Genomic DNA, 16,861 nt, shown 5'->3' on the forward strand with positions numbered 1-16,861 from the left:
AAATTAATGGTAGGAATACTGAAGTAGTGATGTAATTGATCGATTCATCGGATAGTTGGACGGTTTGTTATGCGAATCGGTAAGTTTTGACTTTTAACCCTTAATTTGGCAAAGAATAAAATGTAATAAAATCAATTTTATTTTTATAAAAATTTATTGTAGACATTTATAGGTGTTACAAAAAAATGGTAAAAAAAATATAGGAACTTCAGGTTTCCTGAAAAACAGTGTATGTCACAGCATACATTGCCAAGTGCCGATATTCATTGTTGATACCGTTTTAGAGACATCAAATCGGCTATGGGATCGTATCTGTACCGCAAACTCCAGTAATCGGTGTACGATGGCATACTTACAACACCCATTATAATATGAATTGCTAAAAAATCTCGCAATTCATCTTCGGTCAAGCCAAGAGAGCGCCCAGTTTTGAATACTGCGTATGAGTTTGTTTGCTCTACGATGTCTACTAAAACGTCAGGGGAAAATAATTTATAGAAATAACTGAGTGAAGTTTCGTTTAATATGTCGGTAAGATCTGAGTCTTCTTCTACAGTCGAAAAACCGTTTTTTTCCACTGATAGTTCAGAGTGAACTTGGTGATTCGTCTGGGCCGTTGCGATCTGGTATTTCTGGGACGCGACTTGGAAGAAGCCCTTATGCGAGCTGCAACTAAGCCAGTTATGGAGCCACTTGCTGTTGGTTCAGGCGATGCGGGGGGTTCAGCAAGTGCAGGGGTTGCTGGGAGTGACGGAATGTCACTCAGGATTGGAATTTTTTTACAATTTGGTTCTAGGGACGGGCTTGAATACACGCTTCGAAAAATTGGTGTGAGTCGAACATTCTGGTCGGGGGGTCTTCATCATCATCTAAAAAATTGAGCCTTTCCATTGAGCTTATCTATAGAAGGTGCAGAAGAAGATGTCGCGGAAAGCGGGGTGCGCACACGTAATTCATCGCTACCTTCAGAGGGTGCATGCTCAGCAGGCACAAGCGCTAAAATTCTACCACCACGAGTTAGAAATTTTTGCTGCCGACAAAGAAAATAAAGCGTGCTATAAAACCAAGTATATAAAAAAAGCATCCTCAAATTGGCAATGTATGCCGTGACATACAAACAAAATGGCGGGTGTTTCGTTACAAACTTGGCAGTGTATGTCACGTCATACATCATGTTAGTGATCAAAATAGAACCATTCAATGTAATAGAAACATCACAATTATTATCACACTTATTCCATTACACAATAAAGCATACATTTTAGTCATTACACCTGTCCTAAACTAAGTAATATTCATAATAATAGAATAAATACCTTGGACAACGCAGTTGACGTCCGCCGGGTAGCAATTTTTTTCAATTTATGTCAAAATAAATGTTGCTACATGTGTGTTTATTTTTTCCACCTAATAACAGTTAGTGTTGCAACATAAGAATGTTAATTTTCCACACGGAAGATGTAATTATTTTAACAATTTTTTTTTTTCAAGTTCATGTATGACGGTACATACAGTGCCAAATTAAGGGTTAAGTAACCGGGTGGCGTAGCGTCTTTGTCATGTTTATAATTTGATGCTTACTTCAGAATTTGCGTGTGGTCTACATAAGGAATCGTATAAATGTGGTATAACGTGCTCTTCCTTATAGTAGAATAATGAGCAATGACCATACCATAAAAATACAAAAATAATAAGAAAAACAAAAACTAATTGATGATTTTTATAATATTCTATTCAATGACATAATATTCTATTCTTCTAATATTTGCATCTTATACCTTCTGTCGTTGTTGTACAAAATTAATGTTATTTACTTTTACTTATATTTTTCGACATCACGCACTCTCGAATAATTGCGATTAAGCAACCAAGTAACTCTTGAATTATGCAAATCAAAATGAATCGACATTAAAACCCTTCTCAAAATGCCTACGTCACGATACAAAGTTATTTATCTCTATCAAAACCCGTCCACAAAGCGCTAGAATAGTAAATAAATAGTCGTAATTGTTAAGGTCCCAGCCCGTATTCGGTACGATTTGTTCCGGTCCGTGACGAATCGCGAACGTTCGCGACGACGCGAATGCTCTTGCGCAACGCTGTCTCATTAGGCCGGAACTAAGCATGTAGATTTGTATACGAAAGCTTACAAATGGTACAGTTTCGTAATTGTGTTAAACATTTAGATAAAATTTTACATAAGTATTTTAACAATAATTTGTATGCAGACCAAGTATTAAAACAGAGTAAAATTCTGCATATTATACAGAAGAAGCGCGTACCATCTTAGACCACCTTACCTTAACAACAGGCGAGAATAATTATAGTCAAGCTATTAACTTTAAAAAATATGCAGTACTAAAATTATTCCTCAATTATTTACAAATAATAATTTAATAGAGTCGTCCTTTATTTGTTAACACATTATTTAAAAATGTAACCTTTTAACTCACTAATAATTATTCTTCAAGCTAAAATGCAAAACAAAAACTTACGTAAAAATGTACTTGTAAACTATTCAAGTTGCACACATATCATTTTAGAGCAAGTCCACAGCTTTTGTAGTCTGCACAATGAGTTGACCCAATTTAGCACACTACAGATAAAATATATAGCGGAGCTGTTAGGGTAAAAATTCATACAAATCGTAATATTGACGTCATATGAATATAGGCCGTGCGGATCTAAGTAACTCGTGCGTAATAATAGCACAGAAATAGGCGCCAATTTGTTTCACTGTCAGGATTACGAAAAAAATGTTTTTTTTTTATAGTCTGTCTTGATAAGGTTTTATATTTATCTTTAATGATATTGCCTCGTGTATGTCTGTCATTTGACATCATATTATGAAAGGCGTAAAATTATGGGTATTTTTTTGGTATTTTTATAGCAATATTATAAGTTCTGAGATTTGTATTCATGATTTTTCTTAATGTTTTTAATGGTTATGCTGTTTGGATATTTTAAATATTCGACGATTAAGTTGTGGAAATAATTTTTCTCAACTATTGTTCCAGTTTCATGCGTATTGTGAAAGAGTTTCTTCATTTTTTAAACAAGTTTACAATTACATATAATTGTTATTGTTATATAGCATTTTTTAACGTTTAATTTTCTACACGTAGACATTTTTTTAAGTTCTTAGCACGATTTAGTGTGGAAACAGCTGGATCAAGTGGTAGTTTTAAAAAGTGACTATCATAGACATAAAAGTTTACATTAACAAAATACTAACAAAAAGAGCTATCAAAAGCCAAACTTATTCAACGACAAATATCGTACTAATTAAACGCAACACTTTCCAATCTACTAAATCCCAGAAATGCACATTTCAGCTGCATAAAGTGAATCTCAACGCACCAATATCATTTCACTAAACGGATGCCAAACACGTATTTGATAAGTATATTCCATCGGGGAGCTGAAGACCTACCATGAGTTTACTTTGGTTTATCTTACTCGCTAGCGACTGAGCCAAAAGATTGTATCAAAAATTACTGCAGTAGCAGTGCCTCTAGCGGTCTCTTCGGAAACTTATTTCGGTAGTATGAATCCTGAAGTAAGAGTAAATATGGTTTAAATGAAATATTAAACACGCTTTAACCGATTTTTGCCTTTAACCGATGAAATTACATATTGTATTGTCAACGACCCTTGATAAGTGTAAAAGGTTATTTTAAAGTGGAACAAATTCGGTTACATACAAACATACATGCAAAGCTACTAAAATCGGGTTAAAAACCTATCGAGACGAAAGTCGCACTCGAGACAGTATCGATGTATAGATTACTCGTTATCGAATCAAGTGAACGCAAGGTTCGATTGCCAACATATTAATATTATGGTATGGATTCTAGATTTCTCGCTAGCGTAAGTGAACGTAAGATTCGAATATATACACGATTAAATTGCTAGCTCGTGGTAAGGGCACTGAAGCGCTAGTTTGGCAGGCAGCCGAGCTTGACCGCAAGTCATAACTTGCACCTGCGACCCGCTGTCAATTCACAACGGGTGCCAACGGGGACATTAACTTGTGGAAGATACTACGTTTTTGGTACTGATTGAATATTGGATTTGGTGTTGTAATTAATAGAAGCCATCAAGTTTAATAGATGCTTTAAATTGTAGAGTTTTTAGGTATTTCATAAGATCACAGAATATTGCAATGCGGATTTTCTTTGTCGATTAAATTCGAATGCTTTTGTGTAGCTCTATAATAGATAATATTATGATGGTATTTTAATTGCGTGATAATTATGGATTAGGTGTTCTGTAAAATAATGAGTGATGATTATGATTTAAAAAATAATATAATATCTATACATATACATATAATTCGCTTTTTATAGCGTCTAATTGTTGCTATAAAACTTTTCAAAATAGCAAGACTATTAAATAAATTAAAAGAAATGTAATTTTATGAGAGAATTAAAATACTGTAAAATCAAATATGCATAAACATGACGCAATATTCCTGCACTCAGATTTATAAGATGCGTCTGCGACATCAAAGTGTAGTGTCCTTTATTAATTCCCTTAATAGTCTTAAATAAAAAATGTAATTAGCTCTAGTGCTCTTGTCTGTGAAGCCATTTCATGGTGCAGATAGCGTCGGTTTCTAATTGAACAAGACGGTAGAGGAATCAAAGGGAATGATTGCATTCCCCTAAATTTAAGCGCAAATAGAGGGTAGTCGGCGATGCGTGGGTAAATTCTTTTAGGGGCTCGATAGTGGAGTTGAGACGCCAGAAAATTGTTTTAGATTCCTTTGATTTTTATCTTAGAAATAATTTCGTTTTGCGCTTTTCGAAGGCTAATGCAAATAGCGAGGCGGTTGTGAATAAATGTTTATTTTTGCGTCAATAATTTTGTTTACCAGTAGCTTTATTGTCTCAATAAATTTAAGTGTTTGAAACGATAGAGTATCGGTATTATTGTAAACAAACGTTTGATTATAATACAAACGTGATTTACGATCTCTATATTTCCTATTACTTACCAAACCATTCATTTTATAACTAAATAACACGCACATGTGAACAAGCTTAGTGTAACGGTTAAAAATATTTCTACAGAATGTGCTATCTTCGCAGCTCTATGTAATATTTGTGAGTCGAAACTTACAACGTAGATTCTGCAATTCTACTATAATATTGCGTGTAGGATAATAATATGAAGCCAATGTTTCTAACATAATCTGGATGACCTTGATGAGATTAATGCGGAAATAATTACTAGTACAAAAAAGTTCATAAACAACTGAATTATTACGAATTGAATGCTCATTTAAAAACAGAAAATACACATAAACATTCTTAATCTTACAACAAAACATCAGTGTTGTGGATAGAAGAGAAAGAACCGAATACATAAGAATGTGCAATTAACTTTTGGCAATCAAATAAATAATAATCGTCAATATTTATGAATTCCTACAAACCCTAAAGTAAGACCTTCATAGCACTTTGCACTCATAGTAATGCAATTTCGAAGATTGTGGCTAAAATTGCTTTAACAATTTACAAGCCTGAGGGCTGGACGTATCTATCTTGGGACGTCAGGGTGCAGTGATTTACAAGATTCATTGTACCGCACAGAATAAATAGCGCAATAAAGAATTGCATCTATATTTGTGTGTATCGACAGGCATGTGACATGACTTTTGGTGAAGTCACAATTTGAAAACCGCAGACCAATGTGGAGTCACATTAACGGAGTTGTTTTACTTTGTCAATTAGTTTAAGTATATTGTTAATTAAATCATTAATTGTAGGTATAATAATTGCTTTGTACCTACTTCGTAAAATCATATTATGAAAAAAAAACGTAATGTTAATTTTATTGTTTATGACTGTCTGTTTTCTGTCAAATCTTTTAATAATTCCATAAAATTATCTTTAGTTTACATTTTAAAGATGATGTGATCATAATAATTCATGTAGAGATAGCCAAAACAACTCTATAGAGAACATAAGACGCTATAAAGTAACCACAACAAGTTACAAAAGCGAATTTATATAAGCGGTTTTCTCTACAAATAAAAGTTGTTAAGAAAAGTTACAATCAGCGTTATCTAGTAAAAGGGTTAAAAATGGAAGCCACTTCAAAGCGGTATGATGTTCCGACAAAGTAAACACTTATTTTTACATCACCGTCTTTATGAGAACACTTTGTGATCTCTGCTTAAGTATACTTTCGGTTTACATTCGCCTTTTCCGTATTCAATGTGGTTATCAAGTAGTTTTTATTTTCAGACTAGCTGCGCCCGCGGTTTGCGCGTAAATAAGTATTTCATTTTAATTGCAATGTTCCTAATAAAATATCAGAGTAAAAGTAGCATAAGTTATTTGTTAGTAAGTCCCATCAAAATCGGATCAGCCGTTCCAGAGATTCCGGAACAAATGGACAGACAGAAAAGAATTGTAAAAATTACTATTTTGGTAGGTACACGTATCGTGTTACATTAATATTATGCATTAAAAATTGCGGTTATTTTTATTTTACAAACAGACACTCCAATTTTATTATTAGTATAGATATTTGAACTAAGCTTTAAGAGTACACCACAAAGGGTGTATTTTAATTTAAAGAAATGTTCCTGGAGGAAAATTGTGAATTTCAGTTCAGTTAAAATAACTTGGATTTTTGAAATGAGCTTTGAAAGTTACGTTAGCAAAGCGGATGTTGTATTTTAATGTTGAGAAATGTACTTCGCATGAGAAAATTGTGAGTGCGGGAGAAAATTAGTTGTTCTATAATATGTTATTATTTTTTCTCGATTTTAAGCCTAACTTTAGCTTATTAGTGAAAGACTTTTCAGTAGTAGGTACTACTATATTATAATATTTAAGATGTATTTTATCGTATGAAATAAGTTGTCAAATATGTTTCGGAAATCGGAACTTCTAGCTTATCAATATTTATTTATGAAATTGGTAAGAAGGTTTAGAATATTGGTAACCTTAACTCATTTATTATACTTTATTAAAAATATTTAATAAGAAATTTCACAAAAACTCAGTTTAAATAACAAATACAAAAGGGTTGAAATACGATAAAAAGCGATCCAAGATGTGATTCTATTCTACAACATCTTGAACGGTAAGTGCAAGCAATGAGGGAGCTTTCCCCTTACAAAATTATTCATGGGATACTCCATACATATAACTAAATAGATATATTTGGAGTATTTATCGTTTATCTCCCCAGTCTAGGAAAAGACCCTTATTACCCTATGGGCTTGATAAATCTGTGTAATTCGATGATCGTGATCGTTGGACAAAATATGTTTTCAAATAAATTAGTGTGACTGATTCTATTATATTATGCTTTCAGAATATAAATAGTTAATAAGGAAAACTGTTGAAATGAAATATAAAGTCCACATTAAAGACTTACCTTGAATACTTTATTGATTGATATGTTTTTGCACGTACATTTTCCATTACTTTGTAAATTGTAAGCTTCTGGTCATACTGGCTCTACAAATTACCATTAATTTAAAATACCTACATTTTCAATTTTACATATTGTAATAATATTCTCCTTATACACTTACATACATACACACTATACATTTGTAAAAATGTCAAAGAAAACAAAATCGATTCAACATAATAGTCCACCAACAAAAGGTTTGTTGATATACTGTCGAATGCATACGTCTATTATTTTCTATTAAAATAGATGACCATAAAACGAATACACTCCAGATTTTTTTGCCACAATCGAATATCGATATTAAAATCCCCTTAATGTCCCATCGTATTGTAAAAGCACACAATTGTATATTCATTCTTTTACGAACACCTTAACAAAGATTATTTTCGTTCGTCATAAGAAATACTGGTTTATTTAGCCATTGTTGAAGCACCATTTATCTCTTTAATTTATGGGGTAGCGTTGCGAATGGAATATTTGCCTCGTATAGTCCACGTTTGGGCGTGACAAAGGTCCTAACTTGCATGTTATCGTTGTGCTCAGCATAAATATGGGGTTTAGTGCATTAGAAAATAAAATTATTAAAAAAGGATTTAGTGACTTAACTTTTATATTTACTTAATAAGTTTTTTTATTGAATGTATGAATTAGGTAACTCTGTCTACGCTGTCACTTTCTTAATAGTAATCATAAAATGTTAATAAACGTGTATTTTTAATAGATATAAATGGATATATATCGATCTAGTACTGTGTGATTTAATAAAATTGTCTGCAAATTTTTAATATTGATTTAAAAGCTTACACATAAAATAAAATATGTAGTTGCACATTTTCGATCTGAACCACCGCGGACATTTACAATTTAGGACACTAAATATTCCGTGTTTTGTGATGGGTGTCCTTTTTCTTCACTCCCGTTCACAACCTCCTTGATTCGTCACAGAGGCTGTATCGGTCATTGTTTGCACTTCGTTATGCATTTGGTCGATTTTCTCTGGTTCTACTTGGTATGATAAAAAAGGCTTTTCAAGTGCCGACGGATTACCTTCTAAATAAGTGTTAAGTCGTATAACATGACCACCATGACCACCAACATGGGGTTTAGTGACATTTGTATTCGTACATTTTGAAGAGTGTAAAAAAATATTTTCTTCTTTTTGAAGCTTAACTATTATGTTCAACATATTATTATGTTATACTATACCTTAAGCCGAGGCTTCACCCACTTGCTTACTTAATTGAAAGTTTCATGTGATATGAAATAAGATATAGTAATAAAATTAAAGTTTTCATTAAATTTAATTGTTTTCATTCAATACACACCTACTTCTATAAACAACCAAATTTGGAAATTATTGAAAATAGACTTTAGTCAATTACTAAAATAGTGTACCTCTCAAATTTGTAAAAGAATATTGAAGCTTCTATAAAATGTGTTGCATTTATATTCTATTTTTCATGTATAACCAATGTCACTATAAACAAACTAGTCCGTAATTAAATCAAGAATACCAGTTACATATCTCCAGTATTTATTTGCTTTCCACAAAGTTCTAGGAATGTTATCGAATTTAATTTATACAGAAAGAGAGCAGGTGATAGTATTACAAAATAACCAATTAATTTGCTATCCAGAGACATTAGAATTTAAGAGGTTAATCAATTATTTAATCTCTGATCGTATGCCTTTATCATGATTGACGTAAGTTGCGTAAGTCTATAATAATAACGTGTTAAAACCGCGTTAAAACTTAAACGTTCGGATAAAATGGAGCTGTCAGTGACGTTAAGCTGTGAGATACAATATGTTTGGGCTTAGCCTTGTACTAGTAGAATGATCCTATTTTAATATTAGTGAGTGGTCGACTTGGTCTAACGGTAGACATGTACAAATTTTTTAGCTTGTATTTTTGTTATGATAACTTTTTTTTTAATATTTCAATTTGATTATTATACTTTTTATTCGACTTGCTATGAGCTCTAACATGTTGCGTTAATCCACATAGATGAAAATATATTATGTAGAAGGCACACACTTCTTTAAATAAGAAGTGTACGATTCGATACGGTTTTTTAATTAAAACGATTTAGTTTTATTTCAAAAGATGATGATATTATCCTGTCTATTTATACTTAATATACTTATTCACAAGAAGAAAATTCATGAAGTAAACTGAAATTTGACGATTTGTAGAATTGAATAACTTTGAACACCGTCAAATACAAAGTATTAATACAAATATATTTTACCTACTATGCAACGGAGGTTTTGTTAATACCTCACATAATACAATACTATACTATCTATACTGTTATTAATATTTCTAGTTACAATACACAAAGCCTAAACCAATATCAAGCGGTATCTATAAGCACATGTACGTGTGTAATTTAGCGATTAATTAAAACTTATACAACCGTGACTTGTGTAATTACAGTGGGATTTGTGTTACGTTTAGTGCATACTGTTTTATTAGCTGGCTCGCCTTTCACGATGTTTGTCAAACTTTGGTTAATACTTTAGAGTTGGAACCTATTTTTATGATCGTTCTGTTGATATTATATTTTCTTTATAGCTGATCAATCTTCTGTGTCTAGCTAGAATAAGGATTTGTTAGTCTTCTAGGAACCGAAGACAGAACCCTTGACTCAATAGGCCCGAGTTAACGTCTGTAACACAGGAGCCTTAGTGATACTATAAATTCCATATCTTGTTGTCTGTTTTCCTTACGAAATCTAGTATTTTGTTTTAGAATACTAGAGGAAATCGCTATAAATTAATATGTATAGCGATTTTAATGTTTATTTAACAATAAAAATAATCACTTTTACACAACCCCATATTTATAAAGATTTGCTCCTAAAAGTGTCTCACAGATAAAAAAGCATAACGATCAATTATTTAATAAAATTATAGTCCTGAGAGCTTTTTCGTGTTGAGAACCATTTCGTAGTGCACGTTGAAACTAGGGAAATTACTCCGACAGGCACATAAAGTTGTAAACGTTTTATTGCTTGAAATGAAAATGAAATATATACATTTGGAAACAGAAAGATATGGGTAATGCGATAAATCTGTGCTGATTGAATTTCATAGGCGCTGTGTAGAACTGTTGAGTGGTTTTATTTATTAGTATGGTATTATATTACCAAATTAATTTGATTGGTTATTATTTGAGTACAATTTAAATTAACAATGTATCTGTTTTTTTTTGTTGTTGGTTTGTTATTTGGAAAACAGTCAAACTTACAAAAGTGGCAAAATAACGTGCTCTGCCGTCCCTCACTGGACCTGCGCTAGGCTTCATTATAGTCTATATTCTGACTATAGTTATATTCCAGAAATGGAAAAAAATATGGGTTTATGATGATCACATATTTATATCCACAAAATAATAGCCTACATTTTATTTTTTACAAAAATGTGTAACTTGTTGTTGCTTCGCATTAAGTAAATCGATCGTATCAAGAAAATAATTGTTAGCGATTTTAATGCCTTATAAAATCTTGAGACATTATTTATATTATATTTTATACATTCTGCCTGTATATTAAGTAACTGCGGGTACACATTCCATAGTTTTTGTTCAACACAATTGGAATACAACACAATAACTCTACTAAGAAAGATTTCTAAGAAGATCGAATGTCACATTATAGTGTATGGTAATAATTAAAACTTGTTTTGCAAGTGTTGGCTTGATTAAACACGTCTTGAATATAACACTAGTTATCTAATATATCTAATATATTATATATTATAAAGGCGAAAGTTTGTAAGGATATATGGATGTATGGATGTTTGTTACTCTTTCACGTAAAAACTACTGAACCGATTACAATGAAATTTAGCACACATATAGAGGGTAACTTGGATTAACACATAGGATAGTTTTTATCCCGGAAATCCCACGGGAACGGGAACTATGCGGGTTTTCCTTTGCAAACGCGGGCGAAACCGCGGGCGGAAATCTAGTTAGAATAATGATATTGTCATCGCTGCATATTCTATTCCTAGTTTCAACTTTTCAAGTAGATAAAATTTACTTACGATTAGATACTAAGGTTTGTATTTAATGTTAATTCACAATTTTATAGAGCCTTTTAAAGATCATTTTCATGAAAAACAACAACAGTCAAGTGTACCTACCTAATAAGCGACCATATTTATAACCCTTCCTTTTTATTAAAAAAAATTCTGGGCGTTCGCTTGTACGAAATAATTCGTATATAAATTTTACTATGTACATACATCAAATTCAAGTAACATATATTTTACATACATTTTAACTATATCAAAAGTAGAATGTCAGATGTAAACAAAATAATAAAATTTAAAAAGAACAACCACAAACAAACTTACAACATACATGTGTCTCGTGACACTGCTTATAATTTTATGGTTCTCTATTCCACAGTGGGTGTAATATATTATATCAAGTGTATAGATATACATCGGTGTAAACTCCGTCCTCAGCGGTCCATTGAGCCAGCAATTCATTTATTCCTAATGTAAATGTTATAGAAAATATATGTAAATTGACTTTATTACATTACGTCTTATAGCAATTTACTGCTACATGCATATGGATGACGCATACTGAGCTCACGTCGTGTGAATAGAAGATTATTTTTCATTATCGTAATACCGTATTAAAAATAATGTTGGACCTTTTGGAAGTTTGGTGTTTGTCACAATATTTCAGACACATTATGTGATATTAATTTTATCATATTAACGTTGTATGGGTGTCGAATCAATTTAGTTTATGACCGAGCGCTTTTGTGAGCCTGATTAGGAATGCAAGATTTTGAGGAAAGCGTTTTGTAGTATTCGATGAATACTCTTAAAATGAATATATAAGCTTTGAGACGTGGTAGATAAATGATTGGTATTATCTTATATATAAAATTCTCGTGTCACAATGTTAGTCTGCTTAATCCTCCGAAACGGGTGGACCGATTCTCATGAAATTTTCTGTGCATATCGGGTAAGTCTGAGAATCGGCCAACATCTATTTTTCATATGTACCACGGGCGAAGCCGGGGCGGACCGCTAGTATAATAATATATTTATAGCCATTCTTGTGTATATTCTATTGTGTTTTTGTTTATTTTAATCTAGAACACACTCACACACAATAGCTTGTAAGTCGCATATATCGTTCGCATAAATAGAAAACTAGTTCTTATTAATTAGCGCTCCAAATTGATATTTATAATAATGTTAAGACTATTTCCAGATTCATTAAAGATAAATTAATATAAAACGAAGTTTTTCGGATTTGAATCATAATAATATATTATATTATCTATCTATGCAAAATTTTTGGTTTTATAAGTCTCAGTCAAACACATTCCATGTTCACCCACAGTTTTGAATGCATCCATAATCAATTTAAAAATTGTATTTGTAAACCTTAGTTGTAAACCGATTGAACGCGTGAAAACTGTCACATATCTGGGCATGAGGGTAGATGAACATTTTTCTTGGACTACACATATAGACTATATATATGATAAATTAAAAGTATTGTTAGGTAAATTCTATCATATAAGTTACAAAGTTCCTATAAAGACTTTAAAATGTCTGTACATGGCCCTTGTGGATTCAATACTTAGTTATTCTCTTGATTGTTATGGACTTACTACTAAAACTAACTTAAACGAATTAGAAAATATGCAAATTAGATTCTTAAAACTCTTGGTGAGTAAAAAAATAAAACATAAATATAAACATAACTATAGAATGCTATTTAAATTTTGTAATATTCTTCCAGTCAGCCTTAAGCACAAATATCTTCTTGCTGTAAACAACCATAGCTCTATTCCTTCTCTTAATCTGTTAAATACCAATCATACAACGAGGTCAGTGACCTCAGGAAAATATGAAGTACCTAGAGTCAACAATTATTTTGGAGATCGAACTCTAGATAAACGTTTACCATATTTTCTCAATAGCTTACCAGAGTACATACGAACAGAAGCAAATATTCACAAATTTAAAAGATTATTAAGGAAACACCTTCTTCAGTCAATAGAATGCTAAAACACAAGCTCATAAATAGATATACCTATTCACTTAGTTAATATTATATTTTATAACAGATAATAATATGATATAATATATTTAGTTATAGATAGATATATAGATATTTTATATAATATATTTAGTTATAGGCTTGATCCCACAGACAAACTGCATGTGCAGTTTTGTGGGACTTAGACTTAAGTTATTGTAATAATTTGTAAGAATAATTTCAATAAATAATAAAATAATAATATTACACAAACTGAATTGCCATGTTCACATGCGATTTTATGCACAGAGAAATTTAGGCGATAATTATTAGAATCGGCTATCATATTTCCACCTCTATGTGATTCTAGTAATAATCTATTTCTTTATTTCCAGATCAATTCATAGAAGTCATCGGCAGAAGTCAACAGCTGAGACCGGCCATAAATATATGACCGGTCTCAGCTCCACACGCGTGAAGCATTGGAATTAGCCTACACTGCCGCCTATACACATGACGATTGACGATCAAACATCTTCCTATACTATAACTATAAGCTGAAGAGTTTTTTGTTTGTTGGAACATGCTTATCTATTGGTCCGATTTGAAAAGCCCATTTATCGAGGAAGGCTTACATGCTATAATAATATCATCATTCATCACGCTATGACCAACAAGAGCGGACCAATGCTGCAAAACCGCGGGGCACAGCTAATATCTGATATTTGTTAAAGAATAAGGATCTCGTATAAGTTTTTTTCCTAAATATATCTTAATTTACGTTCATTTTTAAAATTGATGATATAATATCCTTGTTACAAAATAGCCTTATTAATTACCTATATAATATTATATATTCAACTTATATACTCACTAACATTAGGTTTATGTCCTCTATATATTGATTATTTACTGTTTAAACATTTCTCATATAAACAATACCTACACTTGCTAGTCTAACAAGTGAGAGATAGTAATTGTTGTACACTTATGTAGGCCATGTGTAGCTTCTAATTCCGAGAACGATAATATTGTGATTAAATAGCCTTGAATATTTTATAAACATTGTATTGATAGACATGTTATGTTTAAACATTGACTTTGAACCTGTTAATTTAGTTCAAGAAAGATTTCCTTTCCATTGTTAAAATAAATGTCAGACAAAGGATATTGTTAAAATAAATGTCGAGGATTGAAAAACAAAACAATATAGAGTTAATGTGCTGCTGAAATTTTGCAACGACGGGACTCGGGTTATGCTGGCTATGAAGTCTAAAGATTTATTAATTATTCAGATTTAGATCCTTTCATAATATCTACATCTATGATAAAAGATTTTTCTAGGTAATAAATTATTTTGGTTTCATTGAGAAATTCGTTTAGCTTTTAAAACAACTAAGTATTATCAATTAAGATTATGATTATACGAAAACCATTTCGCAAATAATCAATCAAATAAAAAATTGTAAACACTTTTTTGGTTTTTTTTTTTTCAAGAAATAAAACATAGAGTAAAGCTTCGCAGATTTATATTTATCAACAAAAACGACTTATATGATAAATTGAATTTCTTTGAAGAGAAAATCAATGATCACCCCTGTGTTTCCAAATGATACCCCTTCAACAATAGAACCCTAAACACTATAGAAAGGCGTATCAGATTTACCAATAAATCTAGGTGGTCATGCTATACGAGCAAATGTACTGAAAAATATTTATAAATAATTTTTTTTATAATCAATAGGCGTTTGTCCACAATCCCACTTGATGGAAAGCGGCGATGTGGTCAACTTAGATGCGTGTCTGCTTAGAAGGAGTCCATCTTAGCTTTGAGAAGGTCCAGGCTGTTTAGGAAATATGTAGTTAGGGAGAGAGTTCCATTCCTTAGCCGTTTTAATAAAAAATCATTAATAATTTATTCAAAATCATTACTATTGTTATATTTTCAGTATAAAAATGCATTTTTACGTAAACGAACTTCAAATATCCTAGCATTTTTTACTCCACGTTGCAAATATGCCCCAATTTTTGCAAGCTTTATTAAACTCATTCAGTGCTTCATACGTCCATTTTTGGCAAACGATTGACTTGAAATGGGCATGAAATAAAGCTGAAATGTTGGAGAAAATATTTCATTTTTATTGTAACTACTATTTACCTTTGAGTTTTAAAAGTTTTATGTATCTTGATTAATATAACACTAAATCTCAATAAGCCTAAAATCCAATTTAAAGTACCTATTGTTTTGTATTAAATCTATAATATCTTAAAATAAAATACCACATATAGTAAGTAACATATGCACATGTTAGTAAGTTTCAAAAGCAACCACACTTATAGAGAAGCTTCTCACTTTTTCATTAAACTAAATCGACTCTATAATAGTATTTACCACCACTGATCTCATTTAAACGGCCACACAAGAACAGTCAATGCAAATAGAATACAAATACTAATCTCGTTGCATCTAACAGGGTACAGTAAATTAAAATCAAACAAATCTATTCTATGTATACAAACCTACCCGCATTGAATACTTTAATAAAATTCCCCTAAGCATTGTCTCTGATAAAGTAATTTAGTTAATTAGCCACTATACCACATATTGAGATAAACTACAGTTATAAAGATGTTAGTTTTTAGCGTTTAGGCCGGCTAACGACGAAAAAGCTTGAATTAATATTCAAATAGTGTTCTGGTCTAGTCTTCATACTTTATAATACGAGTAATTTGAAGAAATAATAAAGTAATAGTTATATTATATTCTAATTAGGTACTGTAGTAAGTAAAACATCCTGCGTTCGTTTTATTTTTACACTAAACATCCTAGAATCATTCGTGTCGACAATTATTTAAATTCATAATCCATTGGTATTAGTGTCAGAAAAATAAACTCCGAGAAGCTCTAACAATCTATCTCATCTAGAAATAATGACACCAGGAAGAAGAATAATCGATACATGTAATTTTAACCGTCTCCTTAATAAGTTGCTAGTGAGTAATAGGCCTAAAGAGCAGATGATGGTGATATGAAACGCGATTTTGTAACATTAAGTGGAGATAAAAAGTTTATGGTATTCACTGTACTAACGATCTTGAACCTTACTTCATTTAGTATAAAGTATATTTTAGTATGCACCATGATGTTATTAGGTAAGTAAGAATAAATTTGGTTAGTATAAAAGCATAAACAGTAATTTTTGTGGTAATAAAAAGCGCACGACACTGTGATTTTGATAACAATTTATGTTTAGCATAAAATGTGTTTTATTTTAATTGAGTTAAATTTGGATTTATGTCAATTATGTTTCTTTAACTTATTTAATATGTTTTTAGATGAAAAGAAATTTCAAACATTATAAAAAAGAACATCTATTTATAAATTTTAATTGTGTATAC

The 16,861-nt window shown here is 31.2% G+C and overlaps 1 pseudogene; it reads left to right on the top strand.

The window, feature by feature from the left end:
- The first annotated feature begins 525 nt into the window (after nt 1–525).
- On the top strand, nt 526–13,511 carry LOC149903012 (uncharacterized; annotated as a pseudogene).
- The last annotated feature ends 3,350 nt before the right edge of the window (nt 13,512–16,861 follow it).

Source organism: Colias eurytheme, chromosome 14 (genome assembly GCF_061535395.1).
Source record: "Colias eurytheme isolate Ceu_HAF_F1 chromosome 14, ilColEury1 Martin Lab GWU primary, whole genome shotgun sequence".
NCBI lineage: Eukaryota > Metazoa > Arthropoda > Insecta > Lepidoptera > Pieridae > Colias > Colias eurytheme.